The 14,984-nt window shown below is 39.5% G+C and overlaps 1 protein-coding gene across 2 annotated transcripts in view; it reads right to left on the bottom strand.

Annotated features, from left to right (window-relative positions):
• The window catches only part of LOC139383086 (beta-galactosidase-1-like protein 2), a 30,923-nt gene that overhangs the window by 14,365 nt on the left and 1,574 nt on the right, over positions 1-14,984 (bottom strand). The gene's annotated exons all lie outside the window — the stretch shown is intronic.

A 14,984-nucleotide genomic window follows, 5' to 3' on the forward strand; every position in this document is an offset into this window, starting at 1 on the left:
TATGAAAGTTGGTGGTTCCTTTTAACATGAGACTTCAATATTCCAAGGTAAGAGGTTTTAGGTTGTGGTTAATATAGTATTTATAGGATTATTTCTCTCTATACCATTTGTATTTCATATACCTTTGACTATTGGATGTTCTTATAGGCACTATAGTATTGCCAGTGTAACAGTATAGCTTCCGTCCCCCTCCTCGCCCCTACCTGGGCTCGAACCAGGAACACATCGACAACAGCCACACTCGATGCATCGTTACCCATCGCTCCACAAAAGCCGCGGCCCTTGCAGCGCAAGGGGAATAACTACTCCAAATCTAAAAGCGAGTGACGTTTGAAACAGTATTAGCGCACACCCAGATAACTAGCTAGCCATTTCACGTTGGTTATACCAGCCATTAGGCTGATAGGCTTGAAGTCATAAACAGCGCTGTGCTTGCAAAGAGCTGCTGGCAAAACGCACAAAACGTTTATTATTTCAGTGAAATACGGAACCGTTCTGTATTTTATCTAACTGGTGGCATCCCTAAGTCTAAACATTCTTGTTACATTGCACAACCTTTAATGTATGTCATAATTACGTAAAATTCTGGCAAATTAGTTCGCAATGAGCCAGGCAGCCCAAACTGTTGCATATACCCTGACTCTGCGTGCAATGAACGCAGAGAAATTACACAGTTTCGCCTGGTTAATATCGCCTGCTAAACTGGATTAGTAGTTATAACTAGTGATTATGATTGATTGTTTTTTATAAGATAAGTTTAATACTAGCCAGCAATTTACCTTGGCTTCTACTGCATTTGCGTAACAGGCAGGCAGGCTACTCGTGGAGTGCAATGGTTAGAGCGTTGGACTAGTTAACTGTGCGGTTGCAAGATTGAAACCCCCTGAGCTGACAAGGTGAAAATCTGTCGTTCTGCCCCTGAACAAGGCAGTTAACTCACAGTTCCTAGGCAGTCATCGAAACTAAGAATGTGTTCTTAACTGACTTGCCTAGTTAAATAAAAGGTATATAATTTTTTTTATATATATATACAGTGGGGCAAAAAAGTATTTAGTCAGCCACCAATTGTGCAAGTTATCCCACTTAAAAAGATGAGAGTGGCCTGTAATTTTCATCATAGGTACACTTCAACTATGACAGACAAAATGAGGGAAAACAAATCCAGAAAATCAAATTGTAGGATTTTTTATGAATTTATTTGCAAATAAGTATTTGGTCACCTACAAACAAGCAAGATTTCTGGCTCTCACAGACCTGTAACTTCTTCTTTAAGAGGCTCCTCTGTCCTCCACTCGTTACCTTGTTATCAGTATAAGAGACACCTGTCCACAACCTCAAACAGTTACACTCCAAACTCCACTATGGCCAAGACCAAAAAGCTGTCAAAGGACACCAGAAACAAAATTGTAGACCTGCACCAGGCTGGGGAGACTGAATAAGCAATAGGTAAGCAGCTTGGTTTGAAGAAATCAACTGTGGGAGCAATTATTAGGAAATGGAAGACATACAAGACCACTGATAATCTCCCTCGATCGGGGGCTCCACGCAAGATCTCACCCCGTGGGGTCAAAATGATCACAAGCAAAGAATCCCAGAACCACACGGGTGGACCTCGTGAATGACCTGCAGAGAGCTGGGACCAAAGTAACAAAGCCTACCATCAGTAACACACTACGCTGCCAGGGACTCAAATCCTGCAGTGCCAGACGTGTCCCCCTGCTTAAGCCAGTACATGTCCAGGCCCGTCTGAAGTTTGCTAGAGAGCATTTGGATGATCCAGAAGAAGATTGGGAGAATGTCATATGGTCAGATGAAACCAAAATATAACTTTTTGGTAAAAACTCAACTCGTCGTGTTTGGAGGACAAAGAATGTTGAGTTGCATCCAAATAACACCATACCTACTGTGAAGCATGGGGGTGGAAACATCATGCTTTGGGGCTGTTTTTCTGCAACGGAACCAGGACGACTGATTCGTGTAAAGGAAAGAATGAATGGGGCCATGTATCGTGAGATTTTGAGTGAAATCCTCCTTCCATCAGCAAGGGCATTGAAGATGAAACGTGGCTGGGTCTTTCAGCATGACAATGATCCCAAACACACCGCCCGGGCAACGAAGGAGTGGCTTCGTAAGAAGCATTTCAAGGTCCTGGACTGGCCTAGCCAGTCTCCAGATCTTAACCCCATAGGAAATCTTTGGAGGGAGTTGAAAGTCCGTGTTGCCCAGCAACAGCCCCAAAACATCACTGCTCTAGAGGAAATCTGCATGGAGGAATGGGCCAAAATACCAGCAACAATGTGTGAAAACCTTTTGAAGACTTACAGAAAACGTTTGACCTCTGTCATTGCCAACAAAGGGTATATAACAAAGTATTGAGATAAACGTTTGTTATTGACCAAATACTTATTTTCCACCATAAATACTTATTTTCCACCATAATTTGCAAATAAATTCATTAAAAATCCTACAATGTGATTTTCTGGATTTTTTTTCCTCATTTTGTCTGTCATAGTTGAAGTGTGATGATGAAAATTACAGGCCTCTCTCATCTTTTTAAGTGGGAGAACATGCACAATTGGTGGCTGACTAAATACTTTTTTTGCCCAACTGTGTGTGTGTGTGTGTGTGTGTGTGTGTGTGTGTGTGTGTGTATATATACACTTTTTTTTTTAAATAATCGGAAATCGGCGCCCAAAAATACAGATTTCCGATTGTTATGAAAACTTGAAATCGGCCCTAATTAAATCGGCCATTCCGATTAAATCGGTTGACCTCTACTCTGGACGGTTCTGACTTAGAATATGTGGACAACTACAAATACCTAGGTGTCTGGTTTGACTGTAAACTCTCCTTCCAGACTCACATTAAGCATCTCCAATCCAAAGTTAAATCTAGTATCGCCTTCCTATTTTGCAACAAAGCATCCTTCACCCATGATGCCAAACATACCCTCATAAACTGACCATCCTACCGATCCTTGACTTCAGCGATGTAATTTACAAAATAGCCTCCAACACTCTACTCAACTAATTGGATGCAGTCTATCACAGTGCCATCTGTTTTGTCACCAAAGCCCCATATACTACCCACCACTGCGACCTGTACACTCTCGTTGGCTTGCCTTTGCCTCATACTCGTCGCCAAACGAGGCTCCAGGTCATCTACAAGTCTCTGCTAGGTAAAGCCCTGCCTTATCTCAGCTCACTGGACATCATAGCAGCACCCACCCGTAGCACATGCTTCAGCAGGTATATCTAACTGGTCACCCCCAAAGCCAATTCTTCCCTTGGCAGCAGAGAAGTGGAAGGAAAGGCACCCAATGACTGAAACAAACTGCCAAAAAAAATAATCACTGAAGCTGGAGACTCATCTCTCCCTCACTAGCTTTAAGCACCAACTGTCAGAGCAGCTCACAGATCACTGCACCTGTACATAGCCCATCTGTAAATTCCCCATCCAACTACCTCATCCCCATACAGTATTTATTTATCTTGCTCCTTTGTACCCCAGTATCTCTACTAGAGGTCAACCGATTAATCAGAATGGCCGATTAATTAGGGCCGATTTCAAGTTTTCATAACAATCGGAAATTTGTATTTTTGGACGTCGATTTTGCAGATGATTATTTTTTTTTAAGTACAACTTTATTTAACGAGGCAAGTCAGTTAAGAACACATTGTTATTTTCAATGACGGCCTAGGGACGGTGGGTTAACTGCCTTGTTCAAATAAAATTTGATTTGATTTGATTTGTTCAGGGGCAGAACGACAGATTTTTACCTTGTCAGCTCAGGGATTCAAACTTGCAACCTTACGGTTAACCAGTCCAACGCTCTAACCACCTGCCTCATGAGGAGCCTGCATGTTATGCGAATGCAGTAAGAAGCCAAGGTAAGTTGCTAGCTAGCATTAAACTTATCTTATAAAAAACAATCAATCATAATCACTAGTTATAACTACACATGGTTGATGATATTACTAGTTTATCTAGCGTGTCCTGCGTTGCATATAATCGATGCAGTGCGCATTCGTGAAAAAGGACTGTCGTTGCTCCAACGTGTACCTAACCATAAACATCAATGCCTTTCTTAAAATCAATACACAGAAGTATATATTTTTTAAACCTGCATATTTAGCTAAAAGAAATCCAGGTTAGCAGGCAATATTAACCAGGTGAAAATGTGTCACTTCTCTTGCATTCATTGCACGCAGAGTCAGGGTATATGCAACAGTTTGGGCTGCCTGGCTCATTGCGGACTAATTTGCCAGAATTTTACGTAATTTTGACATAACATTGAAGGTTGTGCAATGTAACAGCGATATTTAGACTTAGGGATGCCATCTATTAGATAATACGGGACCGTTCCGTATTGTTGGTAACATAGGTAAGATGTTTTATATTCATCATATGTTTGTAAGTTACTTCTCATCAGAATGTTATTTTTGTATAATACTGTGGCGGGGTTGCAGTATCTGTTCCATGTCAAGACTAAGTTGTTTGGGCCGGAGAGAAGGGAGAGGTCAAGCGTGTATCTCTTGGCTCCACAATGTCTGTGTGCCAGTCAGTGTGTCTCTGTGATCTTGTCAAGATAGGATGGATTTGATATATGCCTGTTGATATGGAGGATTGGTTTATGGTTCTGAGTTTGAGAAAATAACATGTTTTAGGAGACAAAGCTGAACGATGAATTATGCCGATGCTGTCTTATCCTGTGTATGTCTTTGCTATAAAGGATCTCAGTTGAAATGTGGAGGGGACTCTCAGAGAATTCATTGATAGACACTGAATTGATCTGAGAGTCACAGGGTTGTGATAGAGCTCATATAATTAAAGATGAACTTTGATAACTAACTCTGACGTGTGTGGTTTGCTCTCATGATTTGGTAAATAGAGGAAATTTCCACGACAGTATTTCACTGAAAGAATAAACGTTTTGTTTTCGAAATGATAGTTTCCGGATTCGACCATATTAATGACCAAAGGCTCGTATTTCTGTGTGTTATGTTATAATTAAGTCTATGATTTGATAGAGCAGTCTGACTGAGCGATGGTAGGCAGAAGCAGGCTCGTAAGCATTCATTCAAACAGCACTTTCGTGCGTTTTGCCAGCAGCTCTTCGCAATGCTTCAAGCATTGCGCTGTTTATGACTTCAAGCCTATCAACTCCCGAGATTAGGCTGGTGTAACCAATGTGAAATGGCTAACTAGTTAGCAGGGTGCGTGCTAATAGCGTTTCAAATGTCACTCGCTCTGAGACTTGGAGTAGTTGTTCCCCTTGCTCTGCATGGGCAATGCTGCTTCGTGGGTGGCTGTTGTCGATGTATTCCTGGTTCGAGCCCAGGTAGCGGCGAGGAGAGGGATGGAAGCTATACTGTTACACTGGCAATACTAAAGTGCCAAAAAGAACTAGAGGTCAACCGATTAATCGGAATGGCTGAGTAATTACGGCCGATTTCAAGTTCATAACAATCGGAAATCGTTTTTTTTTTTACACCTTTATTTAATCTTTATTTCAAAGATTAAGAACACATTCTTATTTTCAATGACGGCCTAGGAACGGTGGGTTAACTGCCTTGTTCAGGGGCAGAAAGACAGATTTTCACCTTGTCAGCTCGGGGATCCAATCTTGCAACCTTACAGTTAACTAGTCCAACGCAATAACGACCTGCCTCTCTCTCGTTGCACTCCACAAGGAGACTGCCTGTTACGCAAATGCAGTAAGCCAAGGTAAGTTGCTAGCTAGCATTAAACTTATCTCATAAAAAACTATCAATCATAATCACTAGTTAACTACACATGGTTGATGATATTACTAGATATTATCTATCGTGTCCTGTGTTAGATATAATCTGACTGAGCATACAAGCATCTAAGTATCTGACTGAGCAGTGGCAGGCAGAAGCAGGCACGTAAACATTCATTCAAACAGCACTTTCGTGCATTTTGCCAGCAGCTCTTCATTGTGCGTCAAGCATTGCGCTGTTTATGACTTCAAACCTATCAACTCCCAAGATGAGGCTGATGTGACCAAAGTGAAATGGCTGGCTAGTTAGCGCGCCCTAATAGCGTTTCAAACGTCACTCGCTCTGAGCCTTGGGTTGGTTGTTTCCCTTGCTCTTCATGGGTAACGCTGCTTCGATGTGGTGGCTGGTTCGAGCCCAGGGAGGAGCGAGGAGAGGGACGGAAGCTATACTGTTACACTGGCAATACTAAAATGCCTATAAGAACATCCAATAGTCAAAGGTTCATGAAATACAAATGGTATAAAGGGAAATAGCCCTATAATAACTACAACCTAACATTTCTTACCTGGGAATATTGAAGACTCATGTTAAAAGGAACCACCAGCTTTCATATGTTCTGAGCAAGGAACTTAAACGTTAGCTTTCTTACATGGCACATATTGCACTTTTACTTTCTTCTCCAACAGTTTGTTTTTGCATTATTTAAACCAAATTGAACATGTTTCATTATATATTTGAGGCTAAATTGATTTTATTGATGTATTATATTAAGTTAAAATAATAATAATTGTCATTATTACAAATAAATAAATAAATATATATATATATTTTTTTAATCGGTATTGGCTTTTTTTGGTCCTCCAATAATCGGTATCGGCGTTGAAAAATTATAATCGGTCGACCTCTAATCTCTACTTGCATTCATCTTCTGCACATCTACCATTCCAGTGTTTAATTGCTATATTATAATTACTTCGCCAACATGGCCTATTTATTGCCTCACCTCCCTTATCCTACCTGATTTGCACACACTATGTATAGACTTTTTCCACTGTATTATTGACTGTATGTTTGTTTATTCCATGTGTAACTCTGTGTTGTTGTATGTGTCAAACTGCTTTGCTTTGTCTTGGCCACGTCGCAGTTGTTCTCAACTAGCCTACCTGGTTAAATAACAAATACAAATACAAATGTTGCAAGGATCTGTACACAATTCCTGAAAGTTGAAAATGTCCCTGTTCTTCCATGGCCTGCATACTCATCTGACATGTCACCTATTGAGCATGTTTGGCACGCTCTGGATCGACGTGTACGACAGTGTTACAATTCCCACCAATATCCAGCAACTTCTCATAGCTGTTTTAGAGTAGTGGAACAACATTCCACAATCAACAGCCTGATCAACTCTATGCGAAGGAGATGTGTCGTGCTGCATGAAGCAAATGGTGGTCACACCAGATATTTGCCTTGTTTCTCTGATCCAGACCACACCCTTACATTTTTTTAAGGTATCTGGGACCAACAGATGCATATCTGTATTCCCAGCCATGTGAAATCCATAGATTAAGGCCTAATTAATATATTTCAATTGACTGATTTCCTTATTTGAATTGTAACTCAGTAAAATCTTTGAAATTGTTGTATGTTGAGTTTATATTTTGGTTCAGTGTAGTTCATGGACGAGACCTCCAAATTTGGGTCTTCAGACTCACTTGGGATGACGATGTGATTTTAGTGATTTTCTTGAAGGTCTATGTCCCTAGTGTAAAATGTGATAGCAGTGCAGCATTGGCAGCTGTCTCTGAGTTGTCACTCTTTCTTTCACTCCATTCATTTTTCACATTGGGATTTTATCCTATGAAAAACAAAGTTATTGCTTACATATAGCCTTTAATCATATACAATGCATTCGGAAAGTATTCCAAACCCTTGACTTTTTCCCACATTTTGTTACGTTACAGCCTTATTCTAAAATTTATTAAATTATATTTCTTCCTCATCAATCTACACACAATACCCCATAATGACAAAGCGAAAACAAGTTTTTAGAAATGTTTGCAAATGTATCGAAAATTAAATTCTGAAATATCTTATTTACATACGTTTTCCTCTAGGAATTTGCCTGTGCTTAGCTCTATTCCTATTAATATATATTTTTTCTCCTCAAATAACAAAAAGACAATCTTAATAAAATAAGTATTCAGACCCTTTGCTATCAGACTTTCGAAATTGAGCTCAGGTGCATCCTGTTTCCATTGATCATCCTTGATGTTTCTACAACTTGGAGTCCACCTGCGTTAAATTCAATTGATTGGACATGATTTGGAAAGGCACACACCTGTCTATATAAGGTCCCACAGTTGACAGTGCCTGTTAGCGCAAAAACCAAGATATGAAGTTGAGGGAATTGTCTGTGTAGCTCCGAGACAGGATTGTGTCGAGGCATAGATATGAGGAAGGGTACCAAAACATTTCTGCCTAGAAGGCCAGCATCCCAGATTTGCCTCTTCACTGTTGACATTGAGACTGGTGATTTTCAGGTACTATTTAATGAAGCTGCCAGTTGAGGACTTGTGAGGCGTCTGTTTCTCAAACTAATGTACTTTTCCTCTTTCTCAATTGGGCACAGGGGTCTCCCACTCTTTCTATTCTGGTTAGAGCCAGTTTGTGCTGTTCTGTGAAGGGTTGTACACAGTGTTGTACGACATCTTCAGTTTCTTGGCAATTTCAATCGAACCCACCAATGCCGATGCTCCAGATACTCAACTAGTCTAAAGAAGGCCAGTTTTATTGCTTCTTTAATCAGGAATACAATTTTCCGCTGTGCTAATATATTTGCAAAAAGGTTTTCTAATGATCAATTGGTCTTTTCAAATTATAAACTTGGATTAGCTAACAAAACGTGCCATTGGAACACAGGAGTGATGGTTGCTGATAATGGGCCTGTGTACACCTATGTAGATAATCCATTAAAAAAAATGTTTCCAGCTACAAAAGACATTTACAACATTAACAATGTCTACACGTTATTTCTGATCAATTTGAGTTTATTTTAATGGACAAAAAAAGTGCTTTTATTTCAAAAACAAGGACATTTCTAAGTGACCCCAAATTTATGAACCATAGTATATACGCCCACTAAAAACCACTTTGCACCTTGAGTGATGAAGTAGCCACTATTAAACCACAAAAAAATTGTGATGTAGGTGAAAAGTGGCAGTGATAGCCATGGGGAAGGAGCAGCTTTCAACTAAGAAATTATTGATAAAAAGGGTTCAACTGTTTCAGTTATTTGGAAGTATTTTGGCTTTTTGAAGTCCGACAACGAGCAGAGCAATGTTCGGTACAAATTGTGCCTTGGACAGGTGGCTTACCAAGTCTGGTAATACGACAAACCTGTTTCACCATCTGAAGCAAAATCACTCTTTGGAACATGCAGAAAGTTTGAGTTTGCACCACCGCATTGATAAACGCCCCTCAAGCACCAGCCAAATCTAGGGATGTTCACCCGAAGCAGTCAACACTGACAGCGTTTATGCCCTACGAGCAAACATCGAAAAGACAAAGACATCACAAATGCTATTATGTATTGCATTGCTAAGGACACGCTACCAATTAGCACAGTAGAAAAGGAATGTTTCAAGAGGCTTATCAATTTAATTGACCCAGGTACGTTGTACCTGGCCGCAAACATTTCTCTCACACCACACTGCCAAAACTCTACGCCGAGTGTAGGGAAAAATTTGAGGAACAGCTCAAGACAGATTTGACGTATTTTGCTACTACTATTGATCTGTGGTGTAGTCGCATGTCAGAGCCTTATATTAGCATCACTATCCACTATATTGACAGAGTGGAATCTTCTAAATAAATGCCTTCAAACATACTTTCCCAACGACCACACGGGTGACGCTATAGCAGATGGGCTCATTGATGCTCTCGCCTCCTGGGGACTCAGTCAAGACAGACAGGTCTGCAACGGATAGTGGTGCGAACGTGGTGAAGGCTGCTCAAATCAACAAATGGACCCGACTGCAATGTTTTGGACATCGTCTGCACTTGGCCATTGGTAAGTAACCTTGTCAATTGTGTATATTGTGTTAGATGAAACTAAATGTGCATTTTTTTTTCATCAACTGATTGTTAAATATTACATTTGTACATAACTAAAAGGGATTATTGTGATTTTAACACTATTAAAATCTCAAGATTTCTCTTAGAGAACGGGTAGAGACAAACGGGTGGATCGAGCAATTGCACTGAGATGTAGTGCAAGAACTGCTGCATCCATGTCTGTGTGTTAACTATTTAACTGTACTAGAATGCTTAAAAGGCAGCTAAAATTTTAAATATCGGTATAATTTTTTTTCTGTCAAGGAAAATATCAGAATCGGACAAACATGTAATATCGGTGCATCACTAGCTGTAACGTAACAAAATGTGGAAAAAATCAAGTGGTTTGAATACTTTCCAAATGCACTGTATCATTGGAAAGCTTAGATTAGCTCTATGTCATCTACAAGATCCTGCTAGGTAAAGTCCCCCCTTATCTCAGCTCACTGGTCACCATAGCATCACCCACCTGTAGCACGCGCTCCAGCAGGTATATCTCTCTCTGGTCACCCCCAAAACCAATTATTTTCTTTGGACACCTCTCCTTCCATATTGTATTTACTTTGCCCCCATGGCCTTTTTTTTGCCTTTACCTCCCTTATCTCACCTCATTTGCTCACATTGTATATAGACTTGTTTCTACTGTATTATTGACTGTATGTTTGTTTACTCCATGTGTAACTCTGTGTCGTTGTATGTGTCGAACTGCTTTGCTTTATCTTGGCCAGGTCGCAATTGTAAATGAGAACTTGTTCTCAACTTGCCTACCTGGTTAAATAAAGGTGAAATAAAATAAATATAAAAGATTCCGTTATCAATCAGACACATGTTTGGAATGTTCAGGCCAACAGAACGTTTACCTTTGACCTCTCGGGTACAAATCAGAATTACCTGTATAAATTGCTTTAAAAAGGAACCCCTGATACATTTTAAACTTTGTTTGACAAGTGGTTCTTAAAGGCCATGATATTACCATTCAAATTATAATATATAACCAACTTTGAAAGCACCACCTATCACTATTGTTAAAAAAATAGCCCATATTGTGCCGCTGACATTAAAAATGATGTAAGCTTAGCCATATAATTACACGTAGTGGCTATGTTTTTGGATTGCAATTTTGGTGATAGAATCTCCAAATTGCGCACACACACAGCTAGAACAGGATTTTTTTATTTTATTTTGCAGATACATGGCCATCACAGGATTCATGCATTAACCCCACAGAAGCTTTTTCACAATATGGCCGCCAAACAACTCAAAGGGGTATTATTTAATTGATTTCGCATGACTATACCTGCATGTATGAAATACAGGCCTAATTGTAATATCTAAAAATGTTCATAGTGATGTGGAATACACAACCAAATGTGCCTAATATACAGTACCAGTGACAAGTTGACACACTTACTCATCCAAAGGTCTTATTTTATTTGTACTATTTTCTACATTTTAGAATAATAGTGAAGACATCAACTATGAAATAACACATATTGAATCATCTAGTAACCAAAAAGGTGTTAAATCAAAATATATTTGAGATTTGAGATTTTTTTTTATTTTTATTTTTTTTTATTTTACCTTTATTTAGCCAGGCAAGTCAGTTAAGAACAAATTCTTATTTTCAATGACGGCCTGGGAACAGTGGGTTAACTGCCTGTTCAGGGGCAGAACGACAGATTTGTACCTTGTCAGCTCGGGGGTTTGAACTCGCAACCTTCCGGTTACTAGTCCAACGCTCTAACCACTAGGCTACCCTGCCGCCCCAGATTCTTCAAAGTAGCTACCCTTTTCCTTGATGACAGCTTTGCACACTCTTGGCATTCTCTCAATCAGCTTCACCTGGAATGCTTTTTCAACAGTCCTTAAAGGAGTTCCCACATGTGCTGAGCATTTGTTGGCTGCTTTTCCTTCACTCTGCGGTCAAACTCATCCCAAACCATCTCAATTGGATTGAGGTCAGATGATTGTGGAGGCCAGGTCATCTGATGCATTACTCCATCACTCTCCTTGGTCAAATAGCCCTTACACAGCCTGGATGTGTGTTTTGGGTCATTGTCCTGTTGAAAAACAAATGATAGTCCCACTAAGCGCAAAACAGATGGGATGGCGTATCGCTGCAGAATCTTGTGGTAGCCATGCTGATTAAGTGTGCCTTGAATTCTAAATAAATCACAGATAGTGTCAACAGCAAAGCACCCCCACACCTCCTCCTCCATGCTTATTATTATTGGTGTTCTTTAGTAGTGGTTTATTTGCAGCAATTCAACCATGAAGGCCTGATTCACACAGTCTCCTCTGAACAGCTGATGTTGAAGTGTCTGTTGAACTCTGAAGCATTTTTTGTGGCTGCAATTCCTGAGTCTGGTAACTTTAATGAACTTGTCCTCTGCAGCAGAGGTAACTCTGGGTCTTCCTTTCCTGTGGCGGTCCTCATGAGAGCCAGTTTCATCATCGCGCTTGATGGTTTTTGCGACTGCACTTGAAGAAACTTTGAAAGTTCTTAAAATGTTCCGGATTGACTGACCTTCATGTCTTAAAGTAATGGACTGTCATTTGAGCTGTTCTTGCCATAATATGGACTTGGCATTTTACCAAATAAGGCTATCTAATGTATACCACCCCTACCTTGTCACAACCCAACCCAACTCAAACGCGTTAAGAAGGAAAGAAATTCCACAAATGAAGGCACACCTGTTAATTGAAATGGATTCCAGGTGACTACCTCATGAAGCTAGTTGAAAGAATGCCAAGAGTGTGCAAAGCTGTCATCAAGGCAAAGAGTGGCTACTTTGAAGAATCTCAAATATGAAATATATTTGATGTGTTATTTCATTTTTAAATGTCTTCACTATTATTCTACAATGTAGAAAATAGTACAAATAACCAAAAACGTGGTTTGAGTAGGTGTCTCAACTTTTTATTGGTAGTGTATATTAACATTAAATTCCCAGAATTAAGAATGTGCCCAAAAAGCTGTCAGAATTGCTTATTTCTGAAGATGTTATGATCAATAATTGCAATATCTTCAAACATGTAAAATGTATATGTACATGTGAGTAGTCATGGATGTGAGCTGACCAAAATATATGCAATGTTATCCTATTAACTGTTTTCATAAAACAGAGGACTAGAAACTTGTACAATTCCATAGGCATACCAATACATTTTAAAGTGAGCTCCAAAAAGTATTGGTACAGTGACACAGCTCTGTTCTCCAACACTTTGGATTCAATACAATGACGGAGGTTAAAGTCCAGACTGACTGGTATTTTCATCCATATCGGGTGAACCGTTTAGAAATTACAACACTTTTTGTACATAGTAGGGGACCAAAATTATTGGGACAAATTAACTTGTGTGAATTAAAGTAGTCAAAAGTTTAGTATTTGGTCCGAAATTCTTAGCACGCAATGACTATATCAAGCTTATGACTTTACAAACTTGTTGGATGTGTAAGAATATTCGAAGATCAATATACAACGCAGATGATTAAAAGGTCAAGAGGGAATTAATGATCAATGGAAGATGTTTTTCAGTTCAACATCTGTTTAGAATCTGTATAGGGGTTTCAGCCCGGACTCATAGCTACATGTGGCAAGTTCTCATTAGTTCAAATTGTTTATACATTGATCCTGAAATGGGATACTTGTAATCTGGCCATTTGGACAATTTTATTGCAGGAATTGGTCAACCACAGGCTAGGGTTGGGGGTTTAAAACTAAATCTTGTCTCTTTGTTCAGTGGAGAGAAACACTGAGGACAGGGAAGAATGACCAGCTACTTCCCAACATAACAACCATGATTTGTTATCTTTGAATAAATATATTTTTCTCCCCCCTGATTTGCTTTGCAGCCTGTGTTATCGAAGAATAACATCAACGCTAATACTCCAGGTCGCAGTTGTAAATGAGATCTTGTTCTCAACTGGCCTACCTGGTTAAATAATGGTGAAATTAAAACTTGGTGCCGTGAACCGGATGATTTGGTCTCTAACAACAACAAGAAGAAAACTCAACCCACTTTCCACTGTGGTGTTATTTCCCTCATTAAGTTCTTATCTCAAAATTGCCTTGCTATTCATGTTGAATAAATTAGTCTGTTAATATGAACTAAGCAAGCTGATATTTCGTTCAGTTTACTGTAGACTGTCTGAAATTAGATGTATGCCTATCAGGGGCTATAGGGTACCTGTCTTTATCAAAGCAAACCATGGCAAAATTGAATAACATTCATAAACCCAGATTTTAGTCTGCAGCCTATGCCTATTGAAATGACAAGTTAATCTCGCAAATGGGCCATTTATAACAGTTTGTAGTCTTAACATCTGGCATATAATAAAATAACAATTGCCAGAAATAGCTTAACTTTTGTTTTTTTTATGTTTGTCCAAGTGTTTCTTGCTCAGAGATTGAGATTATCTGTCCAACTTTCATCACTCAAACTCAAACTCTCCTGTCGGATTTATCTACAGTTATGTGCATGCACAAAGAGGATTAATTTACAATTATAAACCTGGTTCGAGCCCTGAAAGCCGTGGTATATCAGGACATATACCACTGGTATGACAAATTACTTTTTACAGTTGTAATTACGTTGGTAACCATGTATATTATAGCAATACGGCACCCCAGGGGGTTGTGGTATATGGCCAATATACCAGGGCTAACGGCTGTATGCAGGCACTCCGCATTGCGAGATACATAAGAACAGGCCTTAGCTGTGGTATATTGGCCACCTTACCCCCTTGTGCCTTGTTGCTTAATCATAGCAGTCAAACAAAATCGACATCCATTGATGGAAAATGATCTGGCGAGTTTAATAAAGGCAAATTATATTTTCTCTTGACACATATTCAAATTCCTTTACCTCATAGCTTGCAATATTTTTTTTAGGAAAAACGAATTATGCTTCTAACGTCGTTACTATGATATTCCTTAATTGACTCGATATCGTCATGGGAAAGGGGTTTGTTTAAATATGCAACTCTTCTCTTGCTTAAAAATACAATTTGAATAGTTTCAGGCCTTTGTCGGGTCTTGAATGATCATTGTGCTTGAAATTTTAGCTTGACCTGGTGTAACGGATGTGAAACGCTAGCTTAGTTAGCGGTGGTGCGCGCTAAAT

The sequence above is a fragment of the Oncorhynchus clarkii genome, chromosome 24, assembly GCF_045791955.1.
Source record: "Oncorhynchus clarkii lewisi isolate Uvic-CL-2024 chromosome 24, UVic_Ocla_1.0, whole genome shotgun sequence".
NCBI classification, from domain to species: Eukaryota; Metazoa; Chordata; class Actinopteri; order Salmoniformes; family Salmonidae; genus Oncorhynchus; species Oncorhynchus clarkii.